Source organism: Carlito syrichta, unplaced genomic scaffold (assembly GCF_000164805.1).
Source record: "Carlito syrichta isolate Samal-C Ts95f unplaced genomic scaffold, Tarsius_syrichta-2.0.1 Scaffold315645, whole genome shotgun sequence".
Lineage (NCBI taxonomy): Eukaryota > Metazoa > Chordata > Mammalia > Primates > Tarsiidae > Carlito > Carlito syrichta.
This window is the reverse complement of record NW_007259741.1, coordinates 1,497,615-1,513,329: the sequence shown is the minus strand read 5'-3', so window position 1 is coordinate 1,513,329 and position 15,715 is coordinate 1,497,615. Positions and strand designations below refer to the sequence as shown.

The 15,715-nt window shown below is 37.1% G+C and overlaps 1 protein-coding gene across 1 annotated transcript in view; it reads right to left on the bottom strand.

The window, feature by feature from the left end:
- Positions 1-15,715, bottom strand: part of KHDRBS2 (KH RNA binding domain containing, signal transduction associated 2) — a 478,057-nt gene that overhangs the window by 170,866 nt on the left and 291,476 nt on the right. The gene's annotated exons all lie outside the window — the stretch shown is intronic.

The window sequence follows — 15,715 nt, the reverse complement described above, 5'->3', positions numbered from 1 at the left end:
ATTTTTTGAGGATCAATTAAATGTAAGTCTGCAAATCAGGGGGAATTTTCAGTTGGAAAAAGTTTGATAAAGTAAAGTCAGGTTAAGAATCGTGGAGATAAAAGATAAGTACTTGAACATAAAGGACCACAAATACTTGGGCAAATACTCTTAAACAAATATGTCAACAGGAGAAGTCAAGATTTAAAACAGTTTTGGAAATGAAATCTGAAATTGTGATATGATAGATTTGTAGGACTCTTAAATTTTTTGAAAAAGGGAAATTTAGTTGGACAAAACTTGCTAGTTTGGGAGCAAATTCTAATGAACATTACATTATATTTTTGGAAGTGATAAGATTTGAGAGATTTATTTTGGGGTAATATATCCTGCCTAAGTCACATGAAATCATCATATTTTGCTGTATAGATCTTAAGTGTATACTTTGTTATATAAAAGAAAGTCTCAAACAAGATCTAGATATAAAGTGAAATATATTTTTGCTTCATTATATTTAGAGCTCTATGTGTGTAATTCTGTTCTGCACAGATACATTGCTTGAAAGACTTTAATGTACACTTGTAATATAAAACAGGATAGACACATTTGCTAAAGATCTGGTGTCAAACATAGAAGGGGTCAGTTCCTCACAAATGAGGAAAATGGAAAGATCAAAAGTTAACAGCCTAACAAACCACCTAAGCAAGCTGGAAAAGTAAGACCACCACAACCCTAACTTCAGCAGAAGAATCAAGATCACCAAAATAAAAGCCCAAATTCAGGACATAGAAGACAAAAAGATAATACAAAAATCAATGAAATAAAAAGCTAGTTCTTTGAAAGGATAAACAAGATTGATGGACCTTTAGCTAGACTGACCAAGAAAAATAGAGAAAAAGCCCAAGTAAACACAATCAGAAATGCAAAAGATCAAGTCACAACTGACCCCAAAGAAATACAAAAGATTATCAGAGATTACTATGTACACTTGTATGGAAACAAACTTGAAAACCTAAAGGAAATGGAAGATTTTCTGACATCACACAACCTCCCCAAAGTGAAACAAGGAGAAATCGAGACCCTAAATAGACCAATGGCAATTCAGGAAATTGACTGTCATAAGAAAAGTATCTAAAAAAAAAAAAAAAAAAGCCCTGGACCAGATGAAGCTCTCCAGCAGAATTCTACAAAGCATACAAGGAAGAATTGCTACCAATCCTATTGAAAGTATCCCAGGCAACTGGGAAAGATGGAACTCTGCCCAAATCATTTTATGAAGCTAACATCTCATTGATACTCAAACCAGGTAAAGATTCAACAAAGAAAAAACTACAGGCCAATATCCTGGATGAACATAGATGCTAAAATTCTCAACAAGAACCTGGCAAACTGCATCCAACAATACATCTCAAAAATCATCTACCACAACCAAGTAGGCTTTATCCCCGGGATGTAGGACTGGTTCAACATTTGCAAGACCAAAAATGTAATTAAATACGTCAACAGATAAAAAACCAAAACCACATGATTATATCATTAGATGCAGAAAAAACTTCTGATAAAATTCAGCACCCCTTCTCGATAAAAATCCTCAAACATGTAGGCATAAATGGAACAAACCTCAAATTAGTAAGAGCCAACTACAATAAACCCATAGCCAGCATATTGCTAAACAGGCAGAAATTAGAACCATTTCTCCTAAAATCAGAACAAGACAAGGATGCCCACTCTCATTCCTCCTTTTCAACATAGTTTTGGAAGTCGAGCTAGAGCAATCAGACAAGAGAAGGAGATCAGTGGTATCCAAATAGGAAAAGAGGAAATCAAGTTATCCCTCTTTGTAGATAACATGATTCTATACCTCGAAAACCCAAGAGAATCTGTCAAAAACCTCCTTGCACTAATAAAGGACTTAGGCAAAGACTGAAGGTATAAAATAAATGTGCAAAAGACAGTCACATTTCTATATACCAACAATAAACAAACAGAAACCCAAATAAAAAGCACAATCCCATTCACAATAGCCACACACAAAAATGAAATCCTTGCCATCTTCTTAACCAGATACATGAAAGAACTTTACAACAAAAACTACAAAACACTGCTCAAAGAAATCAAAGAGGACACAAACAAATGGAAAAATATTCCATGCTCATTGACTGGAAGAATCAACATTGTAAGATGTCCATACTACCCAAGACAATCTACAGATTTAACACAATACCCATTTTTTTCTGGAAACGACAATACAGGAATTCATATGGAAACATAAATGACCATCAGTTGCCAAAACAATCCTCAGCAAAAGTAAAAACAAAACAGAACAAACAAACAAAAAAAGCGGGAGGTATCATACTCCCAGATTTTAAACTTTATTATAAAGCTACTATAATCAAAACAGCCTGGTACAAGAAAAGGCATATAGAGCAATGGAACAGGATACAGATTCCAGAAGCAAAACCCATTCTCAACCAACTCATCTTCAACAAAGTGTCCACCACCAACCACTGGGGAGACGAAAACCTATACAGTAAATGGTACTGGGAAAACTGGCCGACCACATGTAGAAGATTAAAACAAGACCCTTACCTATCTTCATACACAAAAATCAACTCGAAATGGATCAAAGGGCTAAACATAAAACTTCAACTACAAGAAACGTAAAAAATGCAGGAGTCACCCTTATGGAATTTGAAACTGGCAACTAATTCCTGATCAAAACCCAAGTGCCCATGCCATAAGAGATAAGATAGACAAGTGAGACCTCATCAAACTGACAAGCTTCTGCAAAGCCAAAGAAACCATCAAGAGAGCAGAGAGACAGCCCACAGACTGGGAAAAAATATTTGCTAACTATATGTCTGACAAAGGCCTAACATCTAGGATCTGCAAGGAACTCAAACATGCCAAAAAGAAAAAGACAAACAACCCCATTGCAAAGTGGGCAAAAGATATGAATAGACACTTCTCAAAAGAAGATGTATGAACAGCCAACAGATACATGAAAAAATGCTCAGCCTCACTAGTCACCAAAGAAATGCAAATTAAAACCACACTGAGATGCCACCTAACTCCAGTCAGGGTGGTCATCATCAATAACTCAAAAAACACAGATGCTGGAGAGGATACGGCGAAAAGGGAACACTTCTACACTGTTGGTGGAAATGTCAGCTAATACCACCTCTGTGGAAGACAGTTTGGCAAATCCTAGAAGATCTAAAAATCGACCTTCTATACAACCTTGCGATCCCCCTACTGGGAATATACCTGGAGGAACTCAAATCACTCTATGAAAGATACCTGCACACGTGCAGCATTGTTCACAACAGCAAAAACATGGAACCAACCGTGCTGCCCATCGAAAGAGAACCAAATTTTAAAAATGTGGTACATATACACAATGGAATATTATGCAGCCATAAAGAAGGACAAAATTATGAACTTCACAGCAACTTGGATGAACTTAGAGTCTGTAATATTGAGTGATCTATTGCAGAAACAAAGAACTGAGTATCACATGTTCTCAGTCATAAGCAGACCTTGTACAATTATTGTAGTACTATAAAAAAAAATGGCAGTAGTGGGAAATTGCTGGGGTGGTGGGAAGGTAGAATTGGCAGTTTGGGAATCTCTGGCGGGCGGCACACTTCATCAACATGGCTACCTGCATAATGAACATTTGTATACCTAACCCTGAATTGTACCCCATATCTTTAAAATTAAAAATTTTAAAAAAAGAGAGAAGGGGTCAATTCCTGCTTAATGAGGAACAAAACAAAACAACAACAACAACAAAATACCTACTAGATCCCCCAAAATATTTCCCAAAATCTTTTCTTACCTCCAAGGATATATGCTGTCTTAGAGTAACTATAGTCCTATTTTCAAAACTCTTTGCTTCTGGGAGCAGTCTTAGAATCTTAGAAAAAAGTAAGTGACAGAATACATATGGGAAATAATAATCTTCCATGATTTCTATCTCGTTTCCAAGAGGAACTACTCTGATAAATTAAGGAAAGCTAGGATCCTTCATTTTGTTTATGCTGTTGACATGTGTGCATGTATAACTTCTGGAAAGCCATCAGATTTCCAGGGAGGGAAGATAACAAGGGAAATTTTAGCCATATAACCTCAATGGAAGATGCACTCGGTATGAGGACTCAAACAGTCTCACACGTCATCCACTCAGTTGACTCACTGTAAACTGTAGAAAAGCTTGAGACTCAGATTCACAAGGGTGCCAGATGATTGGAAGGTCTATGAGTGAGTGCATTTGTGCTTTTCTTCCTCTTCTTGTAATAGCCTCTAGGAAAAGTGTTGCAGGGAAAGTCAGAACACCTGTGCCTGGCATTGCCAGTTGTGTGAGTTTAATGCAGTCACTTACTCTCTGAACCTTAATTTCTTCAACATTAAAACAAAGTAGTGAACTGGATAAGACATTCTAGAACACTCAAAAGTGCATGATGGTTCTTTGCATTCAGGCGATTCTGCATACATGATAGAAAGAGACAGATGAGGTTCACTTGATTATGTGAAATTGTTTTTACAGGTGTGGGAACCCTTGAAAAGCCAGGAAAGAGACAGTGAGGAAGTCATGCTGACAGGCAGAGTACTGGGATTTCTGAAGTCACGAGTGCTATCAGCTCTAACTGTGACCACAGAGATTCTCGTGCAACACAACCATCTGGCTTAGACATCTGCCCCAATGCCTTGCCTAGGGACTCTTCCTAATCTCTAATTTAGTTGACTGAATTTGTCTGTTTGGGAAACTCTGTTTTACTGTATTTTTACTAGAATTTCACCAGTATTGGAGTGTTATAATATTTAATGTCCAGTATGGCTCAGGCCCCAACAAATTGAATCTGAAGTCTGACACCAACTGGTGCTCTGTAACTGTGCAGACGCAGCAGAATATATTAGCTATGAGCATCAGTTACTATTTTGGCTGGTTATTTATTATTCTGCAAAGGCATAAGTTTCAGCTATATTATTTAATCAAAAACGACTGCAATATAAATGACCACCAGAAATTACAGCATGCGCTAAATTACAACAAAGGGCACTGTCTTTTATTTTCTAGTAGTTTACAATGTCTAGTACCACCGCACTAGAGGAAGAAAGTGAGAACATTAAAAGCAAAACCTCTCTCATTCTTGACGATATACAATCTTTGTGATTCATAACATGTGAAGGTTTTTTCCCTCTACACCAAGAATTGAAGGAAACAGGGAAGATTTCAGGTTTAGGTGTAGATATTGAGAAGAAAGAAAAGATCACCCGGAAGAACAAATTGCTCATCCTCCAGTCACCTCGACCTTCTTTCTAGCACTTAGTCTCATATCTGCAGCGCTCCAACTCTGTTAGTATCCATGACAGTGTAAAGAACAACTCATTTTACATGAATGTTTATAAGTTAGAGGCACTATCAAAGAATGAATGTAAACACTTGAAGAAAGATGAGCAAATATAAAACTCATCAGTGATATATTCTCTATTTGGTTTCTAAGAAATACAAGACAAGGAATAAACGAGGGTCCTTCCTGTGTCCTTTTTCTTCCAAATTGATTCATAATATGGTTTCATATAAAAAGAAAGTACAATTTTTCATCATCAGCAATGAAGAGAAATAGTCTTAACCTAAATCTTGAGCTTATTAAAAGTTACTGCAGAGAACATTTGCAACTTCCCTAGTAGAAGCCTTTGGCTCATAAGATATTATAGAGCATAATCACAAAGATCTATGTCTGATCTAAGGATTTAGCCACCTCTGTTTCACCCTGAGTGGGGAATGGAAGAGGGCCAAAGTGTGGAAAAGGACTCAAACCTATTTCACCATTCCTATTAGGCTTGCTGCAAAAGTCGGTGAAAATCTAACTAACTAGGCAATTTATATCTAAATTTTCCTTGCAGAAGATTATAAGGGTGGTGTTATCAAAACACACTAATGTTTTTTCAACCAACAAAAGAGAAAGCGAATTGCAGAAGTTTTAGGTAGGATTCACCCCATATAGGGTGTTAATTTTTCATTGGGGATCCAACTGTCAAAACTGTAATCAACTCAGAAGAAAAAGTGATTTAAAACTATTATTTTGTACTTAGCATAGCTTTTTAGGTACATACTTATAGAAATAAACTAAGGCCCAACTCACTTTCCTTTCTAGTCCGTAGGTCATGTGTATGAGTCTAAGACAGAAAATAATACAACTGAAATATACTAATCGTGTTATCCAAAAAAGGGTGGTAGGACTCCCTAAAGCTGAAACGGTCATCTGTCATTTTTGCTATGACTTTCTTCCCCATGTCTGTAGCAGACAGTGCAAAAAGATCATGACAATTTTTCCCCAACAGAGCCCAGAGGAAACTTTCAAATACTTTATGATATAATACTTTCTGGCAGCTAGCAGAGAAAAAAAGTAACAGAGCGAAAACCTATTTTCATCCTTGAAAGTGTTACAAAAGACATTAGTCATCATGGTAATTATAAAGAACAGGTTTAAATACAACCTTGAGTGCTGTGGCCAGTAGAGGAATCTGCATCTGTTCTAAAATGACTTAAAAATCTAAAACTTGCTAGCAGAAGGACGGTTTATTCCAACTTCAACCACAGAAGAAGGGTGCACACACTTTTAAAGGTGACATCTTACATTATTCTGGTTAATTAATATTTTTATAGTGCTTAATTGCCACTACCTTTCTATGAACATTTGAACTACAGTAATATTATACACATCCTATAGTTCCACAACATATTTCATTAGCCTCACATGTTTCGGTTATTTTAAATATTAGTTACATTTCAAAAAGCAAAACTCTTCAATGCATTCTAGAAAATTAGTCTCTAATAAGAGGGGACTAAAGCATGAAACTCAAGCAAGAATGTTTAATGGAATACAAATATTCAATCTAGGAACTCTAATAAAAGGCTCCCTTCTTTGGGTGAAGGCTCTTGGCGATTACACAGAAAACCAGCATACACGGCTCCCCTCAAAATGCAATATAGATCAGGCTCATAATCTCTCCGTCCACAAAAATGGCACAAGAATTGATTTCAATTATCATTTAATACTTATTTCCCTCTCCTGTCAAAAAATGTTTCATACACATGAAACTGAGGGTTGGCAGCCTGAACTCATTTATGGAACTTTTAAGGACTATTGATTTACCAGTGAAATTTCTAGTTCTTTCATTGTCATTGGAAGGATGCCTCAGAGTCTGAATTAGATATTAGGATGGGCTAGAATGCCGATAGGCTTACTTAAGGCTGATGGAAAAAGAAATGTCTCAAATATTTGTCAAAATGCGAGTTATAAGTTAGGTTAACATGATTGATTATATAGGGCAAAAATTTTTCATGGAGCATTGAACTGAATTTTAACTATATCTCTTCTTGCTTTCATGTGTTCTGATATACCTCCTTGATGTCTGGATGTATCTACTGGAAAAGATATGAAGTTGTTTAAAAATAAATTGGACCTATGTCTTTGGAAATTGGAAACTGTTTGTATACCTGAGGTAGGTTTTTTTCCTGCTTTTTAAAAAAAGCTACACCAACTTATGAGTTATAAGAAAATACCTATTTAAGCAAATTTTTATGTTGTCAGTATGTTTTCGTAGGGTGAAGTGTTCTGACCAGGTCTACTAGAAGGTGTGTGCCTTTATCTGCACATTTAATACTTCCACACAAACATGGTTGAAAGGACATTTCCACAAGAAGAGAATCCTTATAACAGCACTAACTTTGTCCTAGCTAAGCACGGAACAGATTTTAACCACTAGAAAGAAACTAAGGTTAGATAGTCAGTTTTTGTCTTAAAAAATCTCTCCCTGCCCTGTCCTCCCATATATATTTTTCTGTTTGTCTCTACAGGGTGGGATCCAGAGTTGGGGGGGCCTCAAAATTCCATAGTTCTCCATTCTCTCTTTAAAAAAATTACAAAATTATGAATACATTGTTGGCATAAAGATTAATATTTATTTTGAATGTGAAAAGCAATCACAACCAGCTGCACATTTTTAAAAGCATGAACACCACAAAATCCAGACAACAATATAGTATTTTTGTTTTGTTAGTTAATATACCTGCATACCTTTTCCATAATTTTTGGAGGCATACTTTTTTAACACTTTCTAATATGACAATTATTTTATGATATTTTCTATAGAAAAGAGAGAAAGTTCAGGATTTTATTCTCTAGCCTGGTTGATAGACAATAAAACGCTATTGATAGTTTTAGAATGTTCTTTCTGTTTCTCAACTCATTATTGGTTACATTATAGACTGTTAGCATTGCTGTTAAATTTGGGAAAACCCAAGCCGGGCTCGGTGGCTCAGCCTGTAATCCCGCGCCTTTGGGAGGCTGAGGTGAGTGGATTACCTGAGCCCTCGGGTTCGACACCCACCTGGGCAGCGAGAACTCATCTCTACAATAAATCAAAAAATCAGCCGGGTGTGGTAGCGCGTACCTGTAATTCCGGCTACTCGGAAGGCTGAGGCGGAAGGATCGCTGGAGCCCAGCAGGTCGAGGCTGCGGTGGCCGGGAGCGGCTGCTGACTCCAGTCTGGGCGACAGAGTGAGACTCCAACTCAAAAAAAAAAAAAAAATTTGGGAAAACCTCTATCAAGTCTCTTTCATAATGATATAAAAGAGTTTTCCACAAAAATTCTGGCCCAATACAATTCAAACCTCCTTTCTCCTCCACTAATCACATCCTTTCCCCATCAGGGCTGTAGCTCACAGTCAAATAGCTGTAAGACCTTTCTCTCTGTCTGTGAATACTTGTGGCACAGCACCAGGGGAGATGGTATGAGTATTCCTGGAATCACTTCTACAACAGAACCATAATAATCACTAAGTAACACAAAATAAATATTCCACCAAACCCAAACTAAATAAATGTCTAACACAAAATCTTCTCAATTCGGTTTCAAAACAGCCATGCCCACTCTAAGACCATAGACCATCTGACCCAAGAGGAAGTGTGACAGGTGGGGACATGATCTCAACTGATTGCAAGTAAAATACTTTACTTTTGCAACGAAGACGGATGCCCAGGTAAACACATTTATAAGGCCCCTCCCAGGGTCCTGGAAAGCAGCTTGTTTGGCTTTAAGGTCAAGGTTACACCTTCCTGGCCTAACCCTCCCACTACAGCCTCCCCTCCTGAGCCCCTTCCCTTATCCTCTCTGTGATACAAACCTCCATGATACTAGATTCTATGAATGAGCCTTGACCACTGTTTCTTACTCTTCCCACATCTGCTTGTCATCATATCTTACGGTTTTCACTTCTAGCTTTACCTCTGACCTTGATGTTTTCAGTCCCATTCTTATCCTCATAGTTAAGGTCACATCTCAGTAAGCCTCACGACTATTTTTTCCCTAAATCTTCTTCCCTTTCTTCACCTCCTTCATCCTAAGCAACTGAGAATTATAAAATTCCCCCAACCCTTAGTTTATCTTCTGCTCTGAAATCTTCAGGTAGCTTTTTATTATAATAAGTGAAGCTACAACATTAGCCTTTGAAGTCGTTTGTAACCCCTGTCTGTTTTCCTCTTCTACATTATTTTCACTTGTATCTCAACAGACTCTGTTTCACCAAATTGTTCTCCCAGATTCTTTAGATTTCTTTTAAAAGTTTCCTTTCTTGTCTTTGTCTTTAACATTCCTTTTGCATGGTGCTTTCTTCCTCTTCTCTCTATTTTGCAAAGTTATACCTATTATTCGGGTCTGCCATGGCTTTTTTTCTTACCTTTTTAGAGATTTTCTAAAACATAGCCATGAAGTGATCATTCCCTTTACTGGAGCATGTACAGTTTCTATTTGCACTTAATATATGCTGTGTTCTATTGTCATTTATTTAATATTTAGAGTATATATCATATGTTAGTGTGTATAAGCATTACTTCTCACAAAAAATATCACAAGTAGGTTCAATTCAATTGTTGCTACAAAGCACTTTATTTGGAACTGCGAAGATAAATGTAAGAAACACTGTCTGCCTTTAGGATGTTTGAAAACTTGTAAGTGGAAGAAGATCATTCCAAAAATGATGTCTAATATAAGGCTGACTAAGATAAACTTATGTAGCAAATACATATTGTATGTTATTGGACCGACTCTGTCTCTCCCACTAGATGGCAGGCTATTTAGAATAAAGACTGTCTCTTTAACCATAGCTTTTCTTTTGCCGGCACCTAGTTTCCGGAGGTACTGAATTCTCTGTAGTTGAAGGTGTTCAAAAAGGGGCTGGGAGATGTCCTAAATATTACCCAGGGGATTCAAACACTGGCTAGCGGTCTGGATGGGGCATGAAGTACAAAAGGTCTGTATAACTGTGTGTGAGTTCTCTGTGAGGCAAGTAGGACAGTTTATGGTTATTTAATAAAAGGAAACACAATGTAACAGATAGGGAGGCGGTGGAGACAAAGAAGTGGGTCCAATTCTCACTTCCAAGTGTCAGTTTCTTCACCTGCTAAAATAGTAAAGTCTAAAGCCAGCCAATAATATTATCATGAGATTAAGTAAGTTAATATACAGTGACTGGAACCTAGTAGGCATTCAAAAGTTTTAGTTTTAATTTATTCTCTTTTAAGCTATTATCCACTGTTAGGGATGCTAAGCTTGATATTTTGTTGTATGAACGTTTTTGTTGAAATCTACTTTTCAATTCTCCAAATCTACTTCATTCATGATGATGGATCTGTAAACTGTAAATGTACTGTTCTTAGCAGAAGGTCAATGAAAAGAAGCTTTAAAATATTTAAAGTCTGGGTTAGAATGTGTAACAAACTAAAATTCACTTTTTTTTTAGACTCAGCTCACACTAATGATGGTTTTAAACAGCAATCTCAATTACAGTAAGCTGTTTCTTGTCAGGCCAGCTGCAAGGAGTGGATTTGATTACCTAAATACGTTCTATGTGGTCAGAGACTTAATGCTGAGACCCAGCAGGGGAGAAAGAAGTCTGAAGAGTGAATTGACTCATAGTGTGATTTATAATAAAGGGAAGCTTTTCTAAGAAATTTTATCTGGGAGTTAAGAACTCCTTCGAGGTTTTCACCGTCAACTCAGCATGGTGCTATTATTTTGTTATTGAAACACTTATACTTTTTTTTTTCTTACCCCTTATGGAGGAATCAATAGTCTAAAACCAGAGCAGAGAGGAGCAGCTCTGTCTGGAGTGTTAATCTGAGTTTGGTACTGAGGACTTCAAAGATTGCTGCCAGCAGCCTATCAACCAAGTATTAAACCTTATGTGTACTCATTGCGTTGCTTTTAGGAAAAAAAAAAATCACTAAAATATTATAGCGGAAGACTTTAATAAAGTATGAAATAAAAAAAAGTGTTCCCAAAACAGTATGTTTATAAATATTCCTTCCAAGTTCATAATTCTTTTTCCTCCCTGGAAACTAATGTCTCCCTTTGGGGCGATGTTTCTATTGTGTGAACTTCTCCTTTGCCCTACAATTGCCATGGGGTGCTGAAGAGTGGTAGATCCCAGACCTAATTTTGAGTGACTTCTTCCCTATTGTCATAGGTGACTGATTAATACTAGACATGTGACAGGCCTGACTGAGTACAATTCTTCCACCTGGGGCTCTGGGTAAGAACTGAGAGAGTACTATCTGTTAACTAGAGCTGGCCACGTAAAAATGTGACAGCTTTGGGTGGGGATATTTTATTATACGTAATTCATATTTGTCAGAGAAGCCAAAAAACCCAGTGTATCGAAATAAATGAAATAGAAGCACATATGCAGAGAAAACAGATGAGATGAGAGAGAGAGATTACTGATAATTTTATAGTTCCTTGGGCTAGACCTTTCTTAAGGCCAGGTAACATTTCTATTGTTGGATTTCATGAACCTGCATTCATACGACACTCCCCACACTCAACGTTAGTTTTTTTTCCCTTCAAATTTTATTCAATGAAGCTCCAAGTGCTTCTGCTATTTGCAATCAGTAATGCCTAGTTAGTTCACAAAAAGTAGGTAAATATCTATGATTTCAACGGGTTCATAGATAATCCCAGACAGAAATTAAAGAATATTATATATGATAAGAATTTAAATAATAGTTGCCTTCTACTGAATACCTACAATGTTCTAAGTATTTATACAAAGGGAGACCCAAACAACCTGAAATTTATTTGTAAAAAATTGTGTATTTATTCTTCAATGCTTAAGCTTCAGTCACCGTCAAAGTACTCTCTGTTTGATGTAATACATCTACCAAGATGCTTTTTCCACTGCTCACAACTGTTTCTGAACTCGTCAATTTTGATGCATTTTAGGGATCCTGCCGTTTGTTGCTTCATCTCTTCCAAGTTGGCAAATATTTCCCTTTGAGGATGTTTTTTCACCCAGGGAAACAAACAAACAAACAAGTCCCTCAGGGAGAGATCAGATGAATAAGGAGAGTGGGGTAAGGGGCTAATGCCATTTTTGGTCAAAAACTGATAAACACTCAGTGGGTGTGAGCAGATGCGCTTGTAAATCACCCATCATGAAATGGGCAAACACATTGAAAGAATCTTAAAAAAAAAAAAAATCCACTGAAGCCTAACGCAGCCTCTCACAACAATGCTAGCTGATATGCTGATGGGTTCCTAGAACACTTGCCTAGCAGGGGACTTCTGTGCTACAATGAACCCACCCTCCAAAAGACAATTTGTTTGGTTTTTTTTTTTTTTTTGGTTCCTCCTCTTATATACTTGTAAGTGCTTATGGATATTTATTTTTAATCTTCAGTACAGTCTTGAGGGGCTGAAATGATTATTCCCATAATGTAGAAGAGAAATCCAAACTTCAAAGTATTCACGAAGTTGCACAGCTAGTGACACAGCTAGAATTCAAACCTTGAAATGCTATGGTCTGCTTCAAAATTCCACATCCTGTCCACCCAGCGACCCACAGGCATTCCCAAGGGCCAAACTGTTTCCTTCAATAGGCTCTCAAACTGAACTTTCAACTCTCCCCTTGGTATTCTTTGTTTTAATAAATGGTGCCTCAGATGAGCCCAGTTATTCAGTTCAAAAGCCTTCACGTCAGGGTAACTTCACAAAAATCATTCTTTACTCCTCTCTCTTTCACACATTCCACATTTATTCCATCACCAGAGCCTCACAGATCATCTCCTCCAAGCTATCATTCTGTTGGATAAGGGGTTGTGGGGGACACTGCAACCAGTCACCAGTCTCCCTGTTTCCACTTGTGTGCCTACCTTCACCCCGTGTTCTATTCTCCATGATGTCGGCAGAATAAACCATTTATTTATTTATTCATTTATTCACTTATTTGAGTCAGAGCCTTCCTGTCGCCCAGGCTGGAGAGCAGTGGCAGGATCACAGCTCCCGGGCTCAGGAGATCCTTCTGCCTCAGTCTCCCAAGTAGCTGGGACTACAGGTGTGCCACCATGCCTGGCTAATTTTTGGTATAGACAAGGTTTTGCTCTGTTGCCCAGGCTGGTCTCAAACTCCTTGGGTTCAAGCAATCCTCTCTCCTTGGCCTTCCAGTGTGTTGTGATTACAGGCGTGGCCACCGTGCCCAGCCTCTGGAATAAACCTCTTAAAATATAAATCTGATCACATCATTTTCCTTCTCCACACCTTCCTATAATGCCATGAATTGATCCCTCCATCCTTGTTTGTTCCTCACACATTCTGTTCCAGCTTTGACACCCTCCTTGCTGATCCCAAAATATTTCCAACAGGTTCCACTTCAGGGGCATTTATACTTGCAGTTTCATCTATCAGGGATGCTGTTTACAGATGCAACCCCTTGGCCTAGATCCTTGCTTCCTCTAGGCACTTGCTCAAAAGTGTTCCCTTTTGGGAGACCTTCCCTAACTGACCATTTTATGGCAGTGGACTCTTTCCTCTTCCCAGACTCTTATCTCTACTTGACTACTTGATTCATTTATTTATATATGCTTGTTTTCTGTCTCCTCCACTATAATGCAAGCTTTCTGAAAGCAGACATTTGGTGTGATTTATTCACAGATATATCTCCTGAACCCTCTGAATGCACCTGAGATAAGAGGGCCAGTAAATGATTGAGTGAATGAATAAAAGGAATTTTACACTTTAAAATCTAAGTAAAAATACCAGATTACGTGGCGTTAATATTTTCTTTTATCTATTTTTTAAGAAACATCCACCTCTTAGATTTTCCCATTCAGAATACCACCTTTTCCACCCACATTTGCATAAACTCTTTGTACTTTTGTCACTTACTCTTATTTGACTCATATATGAGTGATTTATTCACTATAAATTGGAATGCACAAAAGGCTACAATTATTCTGCCAGTCTTTTTCTCTTTCATATACTATATATGCCATACAAATTATATGATTAATAACAATGTTGATCACTGTAACCTGAAGAGTTTTTAATCTCTCTCTTTTTTTTGATGTTTGGAAAACAAACCAACCATGATCTGGTTAAGCCTCTATTTGGAGGACGAAGCCACCATAGTGACAGTGTACATACAGATTGTGGAGCCAAAGGTTCCTCAGAGACAAAAAATACACACACACACACACACACACACACACACACACACACTCATATCTATGACACCGTTATAGATTTTTATTTCATTTTATAAGAAGTCCTTATTTTGCACAAACTATGTCTCAGGCAAGAGATGGCAGAATCAGGACGAGTCCTTGTGTTTTTTGACTTGTGGGCTTATTTATAGGATAGAATATGTTTCCTGTTTCTAGCATTGCAATTGTAAGATTTTTTTTAAGGTTTTAAATAATGAGGCATAATGTACTAAAGATACTTAAAATGAACATATTTTATCTGTTCCAGTAGAAGTGAATTTCTACTGGTAATTTTTCTTCCCACTTGCAGGTATTAGTCAATGTTTCATATTTCAGCAGTAACGTGATCCTCAAAACAAACATACACTAAGCATTAATATATTCTCAGTGATATTATAAATTATGTTCACTTTATTTTAGAATAAAATTTTGATGGGTTATTAACCAGTCCATAAAACATGTATGTTTTGAATGCCCAGCACGTGAAAGTAACTGTACTTAAAAGAGTTTATGTTTAATGAGTCATAATTCACGTAAGACATTTAAGAGAACAGCATGTTTGTGGGTGGTTGAATGAAACAAACGCCTAGGTCAGGAGCTGGGTATGTTGGAGATAATAAATGAATCTGCTTCATAGGATGATGATCTGGCTTGCATCTGTTCCACTGAACATCTACAGTGGACTGCTTTGGTTACACAAGTGAATGACAGGAAACTCCCTTTTTACAAGTTTTCCAATCTAGTAGGAGAAATGGACACAAGGGACATAATGTAACCAGTGAAATACTGACAACCTGAACTAAAGATCAAAAGGTGCCTGGATATATCAGATGACTAAGAGATATGCTGGATAAAATAGGAGAGAAACTCATATCTTTAATAGAGAGAAAGAATAAATCAGGATATACAAGCAAAAGACCAGCCATATGGTCTTACAATATTACCAAAGTTTATAATATAGCTACATTATATTTGTCAAATATTTCTGAACTTTATGTTAATCTTTATGAAGTCCCAGAATTCTATGAATACATGGCAGTTTAAACTATGTTTATAATTATTTCTCATTTGAAATCTGATCACGCCTTGTAAGAAAACCTGAGGATAGTTTGACTTTTGAAATGCAGGCTATTTAAAACTAAATGATGACACCTGTAAAATGAAAGTGTTTCTCAAAATGCTGTCCT